At 49.4% G+C, this 10439-nt stretch overlaps 1 long non-coding RNA gene across 1 annotated transcript; it reads right to left on the bottom strand.

Annotated features, from left to right (window-relative positions):
- Positions 1-3540: 3540 nt before the first annotated feature.
- On the bottom strand, positions 3541-7933 carry LOC135322722 (uncharacterized). Its single transcript, XR_010383492.1, has 2 exons — positions 7020-7933; positions 3541-4930 (listed from the first exon to the last, which is right to left on the bottom strand). It is a non-coding gene; the product is annotated as an uncharacterized LOC135322722 (long non-coding RNA).
- Positions 7934-10439: the final 2506 nt, after the last annotated feature.

The following is a 10439-nucleotide window of genomic DNA, read 5'->3' as shown; positions in this document are numbered from 1 at the left end:
CACCTCCCACCTGTCACAGACCCTCTGATGCCCAGCACCCGAAGGGCACTGTCCTCAGTAAATGTCTCAAAACTCAGCATCTTGAGGAGAGGCAGCTGGAAACATTAGCTGCTTCGTGACACGGTCAGGCGGGGTGACCACCTGCCTTCCTGCTCAGGCCCAGGCCAGGCTGGGCCGACCCCCAGTTAACTTGGGCACCGCCTGCTCCTCCAGCCGGGGAGCTGGGCGGGGGGAGCCTGTCAGCGCCCCTGTCCTTGAGCTCGTCCCTGGTGACCCCCGGGGAAGGAGGGAGGTGGCCCCCGGGGGAGCAGGGGAGCAGGGCTCACAGCCTCCGGGCAGGAAGAGGGGGTCATGCAGGCCCCGCCCCTCTCTGCACCTGCTCAGCCAGGGAGTCACATTCCGGGGAAGTCATCGTCCACTGTCCCCTTCCTCAGCTCCTGAGAGGTCAGGACAAGTGGCTGGAGCCAAAGGCACGCGGGGCCGCTGGGCTGGGATTCGAACCCACCACCTGTAAAGGTCGTTCTGGGACCTGGGGGAGGTTTGAGTGTGGTCGGTACTGGGAGCTGCAGGGAGTTTTAATTTTATAAGTGTGTTAATGACACTGTAGGAATGTGGAATAAAAACGCCTTATGTAAGTAAGGCAGCGTCTGCGGGAAATGATGAGACATCTCGGACGGAGCCGAAACACTCCGGTAACAACAGAAGCGCGAGTGTGCCTGTGCGCGCGTGAGGAGGACAGGACTGAAACCGGGTGCTGGACTTTGCTCCCACCGTCCCTCTAATTTGGGGCTAGTTAGAAAATTCCTGTAACAAAAAGTTAAAATACATACTGTACGCTACCCTCCCACGGAGGTTTAGGTCTGAAAAATTCTTCAAACATAGAACAGCTTTTCTACTTGCTCCATTCGCCCGCGAATAAATGGTGATTTCGGGGAGGCGCCCTGGGGGGAGGCGTGGCCCCCGTTTTCTACAGCAGCCCCCGTGACGGTACCTGGAAATAACCTTATCGGCTGGAGCTCAGCTCCCCGCCAGCAGCAGAGCAGCAGGACAAGGACGGCCACTCCTGAACTAGCTGCCATGGTCCCTCCGCTGCAGGAGGAGGCCCCTCTCCTGAAGGGCCCTTGGCTTTTCCCGCCTCGGTCTCCAGGACACTGTGGAATGTCCGGGCTGTGTGACATCACAGTGGGAAGCGAGCCTGGCCCTGCCTGTGTGTGTGGTGGGGGACCGCTGTGCTCAAGGTCTGTACCGGGAAGGAGGGGGGCGGCTGCTGGGGCCTGAAGTGGAGGTCGCCTCTGCTCACGCCTGTTTCCTGTTCTGGTTCCTTCCTCAGTGCTGGACAGCCTTTGATGACTTTCACAGCTCACCCAGAGGCTTGTTAGATGTGCAGAGCTCAGGACCCAGCTCTGATCTCCTGAATCCAAATCTGCGTCTTCACCCGATCCCCAGGAGACACACGAGCACAGTAAAGATTTCTAGACGTCGAGCACAAAGCATCTTCAGATGGAGTAGGGGCAGGCCGACACTCTGACAGATGCTCCTGGTTGGCAGTTTGAATGTCTCTGGTGAGGCCCCCAGACCCCCTGGTGAACTTGAACTTCCTGAGTGGCCCACACGGCAACAGACATGAAGGTCACCCAGACGTGAGCTGCTGTGGTGACTTGTCTGAAGTTTGTATCAGGTTGTCCACCTTTAACTTGCACGGCTTCAGGAGAAGGGCAGGTTTCATTTTAGTGATTCAAATCAGATGGGAAAAAATTGGAAACATTAGTTTGGAGAGTTGTAGCCAGACATTGGAGAAAATGAGAAGAATTCAGAATCCAGCCCAGTTTTAATTTTTTCCAGCTCTGCCACCCAGTGAGATTATGGTAGAAGAGGAGAGAGACTGAGCACATGTGGGCTGGGGCTCTGCCTCTATTAGGGTCATGGGTGGGGTGCTTAGGGGTTTGTGGGTTCACTCTTTATTGTAAATTTAAAACATGGGAACAGGAGTTAGGGCACGGGATGGGAGAAGCTGGTCCCCCAGAGGGTCAGCTATCCAGTGACCCAGGGCTTTCTGACAGGGGAACTCCACAGGTGAGAGAAAAAGGGCTTAAGAGAAAGAGGAAAAGGCGTCTTTCAGTTTGGAAAAACAGAACATTCAAGAACCTGCAGTTTCAAACAAAAAACCCCACAAAAATCATGACCACTCTCAGTCAGTTCATTAAGTCCCGTGTAATTAATTCTTGTTCTGCTCGATCTTGGGTCAGCAGTTCTATGACTCTGTCAGCTTCTCCGTTAGTTCTGAAGATTTTTTACCCAGTCTGGTGGTATAATCTTAAAGTTGTCTGAGCAGTGTCACCAGGAGCCTGTCCTCCCAGAGAGCATGTCCTTCCACAAGTCCTTCACAAGTCTCAAGTCTTCTCTGTTGAAAATGAAGAACTCTGGCCTGTAGTTGATCACAAGAGCATTCGGAGTGAAAAATGACAAAACGCTTAAAAGGACCCTGGTTTACAACGTGGTGAGGATTTGCAACTGACAAGGCAACTTGGTTGTCCCTGTGACATCAACATGTTAAGAGGAACGACTGGTAACATTATATTAGGACAAACCATGGAAAGCAAGGATGCTGTCAGACTTCTAGGAACTTCACACAATTTCTGAAACAACAACATTTCATCCTTACAAATATAACCTAGAGAAGATTAAGCATCACTTTTCAATCGAGAATGTTTCCAACACAACTTAACGTATCAAGCAAACCTTGTTAGTTTAGCAACTCTCTTTTTACAAAGTGAGAGACCAAATCCTTTGAGATCTTTTGGGATCCTCTGGGAAATTTCATAAAGTCTCAAGGTCAGGAAGATGACATTTGGAATTTGATTTTGGGAAGTTGTCCAAAATGCCAAAAGGTTTGAACATTTGATTAAACAGGAACACAGATCACTATAAAACAATACTTACTCACTTAAGCAAAGTGACAATAAAAGATTTCAAAAGAAAAAATATTAGGAGATAATGTGATTGCTTAAAAAAAAAACTTAGCATTTTCAACATTGGGAAGACTCAGCTTTCTTTAACAATCAAAGACATGGCAAAGACAACCCGAAGGGCACAGAATCTTCATCTCCTGCGTGGAGTGTTCAGACGGTAAAGCAAGCCTTTCACACAAAACCTCTCACTAAGAATGGTCCAATACTGAAGATCGTCATTCTAAGTGAAGTGGACGGGAAACAGAAAGAAAAATGCCACATGATATCACTTATAGGTGGAATCTAAAAAAATGAAAACAAAAATAGGGGGAAAAAAAAGAATGGTCCAATAATCCAAGACGGCTGTTACCCCAGATCGCATGAACCTGAAAACACTTGGGCGAGCTCCTGTACTGCTAAGAATTTTAGGAATATTTAATTTGTATAAATAATTATTTTTCCCTAAGCCAATTAAAACAGAGCTCTTCAAGAGTTTTATAAGTTAAGTTGGCAGCAGCCTCCTGAGATAGAAGAAGCCACACACGCACAGCACGTATAAACACAGACGGATGCTGTCAAACAGCGGTCGGTATTGGCGCTGCAGAGAACAAAGAGCTTTATTTGGGGTCTTTAAGAATTGCAACTTGAGGGACACAGATTCAGGTGAAACTACAGGAGTGTTCCAGGGAAGAGGAAGCGTCAGGGGCTTCTAAAGGCAAAAAGCCACAGGGCTGTTGAAGTTGTCTGGCAAGAATTGTAATTGACTCTGACAGAAGAGAGGAAATATTTGTCCTTAGGGGATGGGCTGTCAAAAATTATTTAGGGCAAGGGTCTGATAAGTATCTTGAGTTTCTAGAACACTGCAGATGTTCTGGATGCCTGCGTCAAGACGGTAAGTGGTCAGAGTTGAGATTCCATCTGGGCTGAGACACGCATAAGCCCCACCTCCCCAGGGGCCTGCGGCTCCGTTTCAGAGGCTCTCCTGGCAACACCAGCGCCATTTTGATCTTCCTTTGACAAAGCAGGTAGAAGTCTCCTGTTACTAGAGAACTAGGGCAATTTCCTCCTCGTGTTCTCCTCCTTTTTTGCAAAGGAGGAAGTTCCTCTGGAAAAGAAGCAGGACAGCCCCTTCACGGTGTCCAGCATTTTGCAGTGCCTGCAAGCATCCTGAGTGCGGGTGGTGAGAAGGCTGGGTGGTCCTTGGGTGACTTCTGGAGCCACACTTCTGCTCTGTAAAGATTCGAGGAGTAAGACAAAGACTGTTCTTTCTAATTCTTCAGAGAACTGGGTGGCAGCCTCAGTGATGACATTAGCAGATCTTCCTGCCCATCCAGCCACACTATTTTGGATTTGCTTTTTTTTAATACCAGAAAGATTTTTAACAAGGCAGAAGTCAAAGGATTCCAACGCCCGGGAGCCTCTGATTTAATTCCCGGTTTCTGTAAATCCCTCCACAGTGGCTTCAGGTTGTCCTCCCCTCCCTCTGAGTATGTGGTCTAAGCCTCTTCCTCAGGGTCCCACTGGGCCATCCTCTGGCAGCAGGCCCCAGGGGAGGGTCTTTTGTTCTTTCGTCTGGGGTAGGGGGTGGCTTCTCCAGGGAGCATCTGGCCCGCTGAACGTCTCCAGCCGCCCGGTGTGGAGGAAAGCCCTGAGAAGCCCACCCTCTGATGGGGCTGTAGATGCTCATGGGTGTTTTCGGCTCTAAATTTGGTAGAACCTTCTGAGAGGGAAGCAGGGAATGCAGGGAAAGGGCTTTACAGTTTCAGAGACCTGCTACTGTCCCGGGGACACGGGGTCTCTGTGGTGGGGGCCGGGGAGGTCAGGCTGCACCCGCACTGGGCACTGGGGGCCGGCGCTGATGCCGTCTGATGTCAGAGCAGCAGGAAGTAAGTGGAATGCCTTCCTCTCGGAAGGTCCGGACATCAGCATTCACGTAAATCTGCCTCGTGCCTGGAGGTCAGGCCCAGCGCTCTCTGGAGCCCCTGCGAGGGAAGAGACGGTAAAAGCAGGCAGTGGAGTGGTTGAGGTATTTTCTGGGCAAGCTGGGAATTTTCAGGGGTTAAAGGAAATTGTTGAGGAGGTGGGTCCGGATGTGGAGGAGAGGGATTTGAGGTCAGGGTCCAGAGAGTCTAAAGGTCTTCTAGAGGGTCAAGGATGGGTGAAGGGGAGAGGAGGAGGGAACTCACTGAGGGTGTGGATTTTAACTGGTTCTGTTGATGAAAGGTTAATCAGTTGATCTAAGAAAGAAATGGAAAATTTTATTCAATCCAAATTTGAGGTTTATGACCCGGGAAGAGCATCGCAGAAAGCTCTGAAAATGCTAGTTGAAAGTCAAGGTGCAGTTACGTGAGTTTTTTCAGACGGGGGCTGTACATCAAACGACATATTAGTGACAGTTTCCTGGTGGGTCACGTGACCCCTTATGAGCTCAAGAAGGAATGTTATCTTTGAAAGGAGTTGTCTTGTTGATGATGGGGATGGGGAGGTGCATACAGCTCAGTGGTAAAGAGTGTGTTTAGCATGCACAAGGTCCTGGGTTCAATTCCTCATACCTCCATTAGAAAAAAAAATTTTGTTTAATTATATACACATTTCAACAAACCTTCATCCTAGTATTTAAAACTTCATTCCTCTTTAATTACTCAAATGTCATTTTTTGACTTGTAAAGTCACAGTTATATTTTCTTTTAAAATAAGTTCTTTTTCTGCTCTTTAAAAAAATGAAACTTGCTATATGTGTAAGAACTCATGACCAATAATATCCTTAACATCCTTGACATCCTTGACGGTCCTTGACAATCCGATACCTTTCCTATAGCCATAAACATCAGGTGCCACCGAGCTGTATTAACAGGAGCTTATTAGACAAAGAAAGTGCTTAAAAGTGAAAGTAAAATCAATCTTTGGGGGCCTTTATGACATCTTTCTTTAGTTAAACTTAATTTTAAGATCATCACAGATCCACATGCAGTTATAAGAAATAATCCAGAGAAATACCACATGCCCCTCAGCCAGTGACCCCCAATGTCCACATCTTGCAAAACTAACAAAGGGTCACAGCCAGGACATTGGCACTGATATCAAGGCACAAGACATTTCCATGGATTTCATGGACCACAGGGTCCCTCATCCACACACCTGCTTCCTCCTGCCCACCCTCCTTAGTCCCCAGAAATCGCACCTCTGTCCTCCATTTCTTCTGTCACTTCAGGAGTGCTAGACAATGAGTCAGGTGGTGTGTGACCTCTGGGGACTGGGCTTCCTCACCTGGCCTCGCTCTCTGAAGGTGCCACCCAGCTTCTGCATGCTGGCAGCCCGTTCCTGCCTCCCGCCTGGCATCCGGCATGAGGCATGGGGATGGGAGCTGGTTTAAGGAGGCAGGGAAGGGCTGAATGAATGAACCCTCTGGTAGCTAGCTAGGATGACGAGCCAGTCTTTTAAATGGATTCGTGACAAGGTATATAGTCTTTCTTTCTTGCCTGTGACAAATTGAGTTTTTTTTTTAATAGAAAAACTCATAGCTAAATTTAACTTTGAGGCCATTAACTGGGAATAAGAAAAAGGATAGAAATTTTTAAAAGAGCCATTAAGTAGATGATTATATAACATTTGAATTTAAATTGCTTCTTAAAAACTCTACTGCTAGGCTTTAAAAAGCCTTAGAAAGCTATTTTCGTAGTTTTTTTTTTAAACCTGTGCTTTGAAGGAAGAAGAATGAATGAATGTTAAAAGATATGTTTTTTACACACCAGTTATTTTAAAATTAAACTTAGAATTCCTAATTCTTTGTGCTTTCTATGCATTCTGCTCCACACCTATTAGTAATTCTAAACATCTAGCAATATTTGGGAGAAAAAAAAATATCATGCTTTAACTCTGGCCTACTGCCCCCCTCCATGGCCTGCCTGTGTCTGTAGGAAGGCGGAGGATGCCAGGCCCCCCGGATCTGGCTTTGCCTGGCCTCCACTCAGGCCCCCCCAGGGTGTGCTCTGCAGGGCTGGAGTCAGGGCAAGAGCGTCTGGGACGAGGAGGAGGCCTTCTCCGTCCCTCACCTGCTCGCTCCCCCCTCACCTGTGAGCACAGGTCCACAGGCCGCGGGCTCCACCTCGCCTGGTTCTCCCCTCTGGCTTCCTGGCTGGAGGAGCGGACTCTGGGGTGTTAGCCTCTGAGGTCCAGCAAGTACCGCTGTCCTTTCTGCCCGGGGTCCCGACGGCTGCGCCCGGGGGTGGCGGAGCGGCACACACCGGAAGCACAGGCCACATGGGTGCAGCGAGGACGCCCACCAGGGCCCTGGAGCCGACCAGCTTGGCCCCGAATCCTGCCCCTTCTCCCCCCGACCGGGACTATTTAACTTCCCTTGGCCCCCGTTTTCCTGCCTGTGCAGTGGTGACAAGTCCTGCGTCGCGGAGCCTTCGGGAGATTTAAGCCGGGTGCCGGGGGTCGGAGGCTGGCGTGGTGAACCTCCTGGCGTGACGTCTGCTGTAACCGGGCGTCTGGGCCCCTCGTTCCCCAGCCTTACTTTCTTTCCCCACCTCGGCTTTTAGGACGGGTGCTTTAGGGAGCTGAGGTGGGCCTCGCAGCTGCTCCTTCGGCAATACTCTCAGAGGCCCTGAAAGAAGCTCTAAGGGGTCGTAGGACAGATGGGCGGCCACCAGGCCCCGGGCTCCCAGAGAGGTCGGAGCTGACGTGGGAGAGCCGCTGGGCTAGAAGAACAGCTTCATCAGCCTCTGGGGGTCCCGAGTTCTAAGCAGGGACAAAAGACAGTGGAAACTGACACACTGATCAAGTCCTGGCCTTCGGGGGCCGATTGTTCCAGAAGTTACCGTTTAGCTTCCTGGATTGTCACTCGAGATCATCGTCTGGCTCCTGCGCGTCGGCCTCGCCGCAGGCTGGCTTCCTGGGTGGCCGTTTGCAGGGGAGGGCTGGCTTCCTGGGCCAGCTGCTGCACTCTGCGGGCCAAAGTTCTATTTTCATGTGTGTTCTGGCTGCCGTCCGCCCGTCTACCCAGTTTCTCAGTGTGAGTGCATGACATGACGTTCTGACTGTGGGACTAAACTGCCTTCTGAGATGAATGCTTAATAGTTCTTGATAGAATATTCTTAAAGAAAATCACCAAATGTTACTTGAACTCAGTAGACAAGTTCCCAGAAATTTCCTTGAGAAACCAGCAGCTGCGACTATTTAAAGACTTCCTTTCACCCCACTGCCCGGAAAGCTGAGTTGGTTGGACTCTGCATCTCTGCCCCCGGCTCCAGGCTTGGAGCAGGTGGCAGGGGCGGGAGCAGCTGACCGGAACCAGTGTCCCCAAGGCCCTCTCTGCTCCTGCCCTAGGTTTCCTATCCAGAATCACAGAACTGGAAGGGGCTCAAAAAGTGACTTGTCCTGCCCTGGCCCTGGAGGAGCACTTGTAAATTGTTGTTTCAAAAGTCCAGCTGGGACCAGACATGATAATCTTACTTGGCGCCAGAGCATCGGATTAAAACTTCCAAAAAGTCAAATGGGAAAAGCAGCCTCGAGAAAAGGAGATGAGAAGCCACGTCTGTTGGAGCCAATGGCTTCACTGGGGACTTTATGGAGAGGGGAGCACGCTCTGTGGGCATCACTGCCTGAGGCCGATGGGCGTGGTGTAGACAGCGTGGTATAGACAGCGATAAGTCAGAGAACCGCTCCTCGCCAACCACTTCTCTGAATTGGCCAGTGTCACGGTCACATTCAGACCCTCTCAGCTAAATACGTTCATTCCTGTCTTCTGTTTGAGTTTTCACTTCCTTAGCAGCAGGCATCCCAATTACTTTTTTAAATGAACTTAAAAAAAAACTTAAACCTACATAAAAATCGCAGGTAGCAGTACTTGCAACAATACAATGAAACATTTTCCCCTGAACCATCTGAGAGTAAGTTGAGGTCACCGTACTCCCTCACTTTACAAGCAAAGCCTATATGGCCACGAAATACCTGTCGAGTCAGGAAACCAGTGCTGACGCCCGGTATGTCGGCAGCAACGCAGCCGTCAGGTTGCTGCTGTCCGACCCTCAAAGCCCGTTCAGCGTACACTGCTGCTTATAAACAGATCAGAGCTATAATTAAAGAAGTAAGCTGTGTAGTGTAACAGTAAATAAAGTTTCTATTTAGTGATATTTAGGGAGGTGACTGAGCTAACACTGAGAATGTTCAAAGCTGTTCTTTGGCTCACAAGCTAGTCAGCGCATACTCTCCCCAGAGCAGTGTCGCAGGGTGTCCAGCAGCCGAGTGTGACCCTAGTCCTCGGCTGAGCGGCAGCAGGGCTCTGGAAAACCCCCGCCGTCATTCCCACGCCCTCTGTGGAAGACGTGCGGTCACTGGGTGACTTAGAGCTCTGCCACTGCGGACAGTTTTGAACAAGGACGGTTTTCTTTGCTCAAAGTATGCAGATGACTTGTTTGCTTCAAGTTCTGACCTAATCATCTCTCAGCCAATCTCTTAACTTTCTGAAACAGTGTCTCTCGACTGTTTTCTCTGTTCATTTCTCCAGAGCATCCTCGGTTGTGGGGCCGTCCCATGTGCTGTGGGTGCTCCAGATGCCAGCAGCACCCTCAGCCCACTTGCGACAACAAGAGTGTCTCCAGACATGGCCGGTGTGTCCCGGGAGGCAAAAACAGCCTCCAGTCCAGAACCACCGCTCTGAAAGGTGCATCGTTTTACCAAACAGAGAAACAGAATTATCCACTTCTTTACCTAATTTGCCTCCATTTTCAAAATCGCTTCTACTTTTGTAATACTTTTAGCCACAGACACATGACACATGAAACATCACATCTGTAGAATCAGATGAAAAGTTACATGACCTCACTGAACACATATTAGTAAGAAATAAACTCCAGCCTACAAGGATAAAATGAGGTTACAATGATTTCCTTAAGGCATCCAAACTGCAGGATTTTTCTGGCAAAAAGTTTTCTAGCAAATTAAAAAACTCAGGAACACTCTATAACCAGCGTTTTTATAAAACCCAGACAAACATCTCCTATTCTTGGTTATAACTTGAAACGCAGTTGAAACAGTGTTCCTTCTCCCCACTGGAAACTAATGCCCCAACAGAGGCTGCGTGTGGTGCGTCAGGGAGGCCTGGGGATGCCTGCAGGTGTGTCTCAGGAGCAAACGCCCAAGAGGAAGAGGAGACTTGGATCCTTACCTTCTGCAAAGTGAAGCACCTCTCTTGTTTGCTTCTTATCCGCCCAGTGAACTCCCTTACAGGGACATGTCAGTCTAGGACTTTGCCAAAGCCACCCGTTCACCTGGAAGGCGTATTCCTTACCTGGTTTCCACCTGGGAGTAGGTTTCTTTGTAGCATGTCGTCGGCTGTACGTTTCCCTTTACTGTTTTAATGGTTATTTTCTGTATTTCTTTCTTGGACTTGTAGGTTTTGATGTTGCCAGTTCAAGAGAAGATGATGAAGGCACGGGGTTGCCAGCGGCACTCACAGTGGGAGGGGGCTCCAAGGGACCGTGCTGG

The sequence above is a fragment of the Camelus dromedarius genome, chromosome 13, assembly GCF_036321535.1.
Source record: "Camelus dromedarius isolate mCamDro1 chromosome 13, mCamDro1.pat, whole genome shotgun sequence".
Lineage (NCBI taxonomy): Eukaryota > Metazoa > Chordata > Mammalia > Artiodactyla > Camelidae > Camelus > Camelus dromedarius.
The sequence above is the reverse complement of the archived record's forward strand: the minus strand, read 5'-3'. Positions and strand labels throughout refer to the sequence as shown.